The sequence below is a fragment of the Hipposideros armiger genome, unplaced genomic scaffold (genome assembly GCF_001890085.2).
Source record: "Hipposideros armiger isolate ML-2016 unplaced genomic scaffold, ASM189008v1 scaffold_187, whole genome shotgun sequence".
NCBI classification, from domain to species: domain Eukaryota; kingdom Metazoa; phylum Chordata; class Mammalia; order Chiroptera; family Hipposideridae; genus Hipposideros; species Hipposideros armiger.
In genome coordinates, this window is record NW_017731537.1 from 2337855 (window position 1) to 2340460 (window position 2606).

General features: G+C 44.0%; 1 protein-coding gene across 1 annotated transcript in view; it reads right to left on the reverse strand.

Annotated features, from left to right (window-relative positions):
• The window catches only part of ABHD6 (abhydrolase domain containing 6, acylglycerol lipase), a 48674-nt gene extending 46284 nt beyond the window's left edge, over positions 1–2390 (reverse strand). Inside the window, exon 1 of the mRNA XM_019652772.1 lies at positions 2227–2390. The gene's annotated coding sequence lies outside the window, so the exon portion shown is untranslated. The remainder of the gene's footprint in view (positions 1–2226) is intronic.
• Positions 2391–2606: the final 216 nt, after the last annotated feature.

Genomic DNA, 2606 nt, shown 5'->3' on the forward strand with positions numbered 1-2606 from the left:
GCATTACCTCATTTCTGCTGGTATCTTTTTAAAACTATCCAAGTGCTACTTATCATTTTTCCTTTAGTTCTGCAATATGAAAATTCTTTACACACTGTCTTCCACTAGGAAAACACTACATTCTTGAAATCTGAGTATAATATCCCAGCTGTATATTATATTATATATTTATATATTATATATATTATATGATATATGTAATATATATATCATATAATATATATGTTATATTGTTGTGCCTACCCAACACTAATTTCTGAAACTAGGTTCGTACAAAGTTAAACCAATTCTTCAAAACTATCATTAATGATCAATAGCTGAAAAGGACACAGAAACAGTAAAGATTCTCTTATGTGGAAGCCCCAGGATTGATGAGACAGCATAATTCAAGAAATGGGCAGTTCTAATTCCTTGTCATATATATCTTCTCTATCATGGAGGAAAATCACACTGAAATTTCCAAGCAGGAAGTTAAGCTTGCCCAGTCATCACTGAAAGGGGGGCACGGCCCCCAGGATTACCGCCATATCGGATGCACTTCTGGCCTACTGGCCTTATTATCTCCCCATCACTCTGGCCAAGCCCATTCCTTCTCTGTGCTTTGCAGCTCTGACAGCCCTGCTGCTGAAATGAGCCATGGTTATGAGCACGCTTGGCCTGGGTCCTGAGATGCTTTCCTCTTTCTCTCTCCTCTGGATATTGCCACGATACTCTCCTCTGTCTTCCTTCGAGAGCTCTCCATTCCTATCTCCTCCACCACTGCCTCTACAGGTAATTGAAAAAAATCATCATACCTAGATAGGACCTCCTTCCAGACTTCTTCAAAAATCTGATTGATCACTCCTATGGTCCAACAGTCCTACAACATCTCTGACACATCTCTCTCCCTTTTCCTGACTCACTGATTTCTGCCAACAGTATCGCCAGCAGTCTAGCCTCCCAGCCTCCAATGCGTCGTCCACTGTTCCCACTTGTTCCCCACTCCTGTTATGTAATAAAGGAGATGTGCCAGCCATGGAGCCAACTTGTCCAAGTCCAAATAGTTACGCACTGTCAAATAAGTGACTATTACATTTAAATTAATTAAATAAAGTTAAAAGTTCAGTTCTTGGCAGCTGTCTACTCTAGACTCTAGACTGCCCTGGGCAATTCCTCTGCCAGTCCTTCTCTCCTTAAATAAACTTTCTAACTTCTTAAAAAAAAAAAAAAAAGTTCAGTTCTTCAGTCACATCTATCACATTTTTTTTTTTTTTTTTAGCTGAACCATCCATCCTACCACCTTTTGGCAGCTCAGCGGCAACTCAGCTTGGGAAGGCATCGAACCGCTGTTGCTCAGAGCTCAAACTATCACATTTTAACTGCTTGATAGCCACATATGACCAGAAGCTACCCTACTGCACAGCACAGCTTTAGGGGGTTTACACCCCCAAAAGCCTTTTACAACCAATTCCTTATGTCACTTTGGTTCAACATTTATTAGGAATGTGGGTGGAAAGAAAAATCCCACCAGGCATGAGGCTCTGTATGAGTCAGACCACATACAGCTCCCTCAGCCACCACATGGGGTCCAGGTCCTCACTTCTTGCTCCCGTTTCTGTAAAGGTTGCTCTTTCACAGCCCAGTTCTCCCATCACCAGCTGCCAGAGCAATCTTCACAGTTCCCACCAGGGGTTAGGCTGCTCTGGTCTAATGTGAACTCTGACCACTCTATATGATAGCCACGCAACTTCCTGGTCTGGATTCCCACATCTCTGCCTGCACCCCAGATAACCAACTCTTGCCCCCATGCAGAGCTCTGCACAACCTCTTGTTTTGTCTTTCCTCATGCTGTCCCCTTTGTGGGGAGCACACTCACGTACCGGCTGCCTGATAAATTCCTCTTTGCTTTTGGGGCTAATTCAAGAGTCACACTCCCAGGAAAACACCCTGGTCCCCACAGACCCAGGTCTTCAAGACTCCCTTTAAAGTCAGAGCCCGGCTCCAAACTCTTTGAAAACTATTTGGGGGGCTTTTGGGTGCGTACCTGAGCTTTGAAAACCTTCCGATGCCCAAACCCCTCCCACCGGACCTACTGACCCAGAGAAATCACCCAACACAGGTTGGCCTGCAGAGAGGTTTTGAGGGAGCTTACAGAGGAGCCCCAGGCTCATTAAAGACTGCTTTTCTTTTTTCTTTCTTCTTTTTTTTTCTTTTTTGTAAACTATGGTGTTAAAAACCCATACTCACTCTTCAAAGAGCACAGTCTTCTTTCCCAGCTGCTACTGGCTCTGGCAGAAGATGAAAATGAGGTTCTGAAATCACAAGAAATAAAATGACAATGCATTAAATCATACTAGGGAATACGAATGACATGCTAGCCAGTTACTGGCTTTGCTGAGGGCTGAATGCTACCCAAGGCACAAGCAAAGTACAAATATCCTGTGACTTTATAGTCTCGTCTTGTTCAAGTCACCTCCCCCAATTAAACAACATGTACAAAGGGCAGTACCTGTTAGGAAACACGAGGGTGTGAAGGAGGCCAAAGAAGACATCTATGGTGAGAGGACAAAGCATGGGCGTGAGGTGGCGATCACCAGGCTACAGGGGTGGGAAAGCCTACAAAGTGG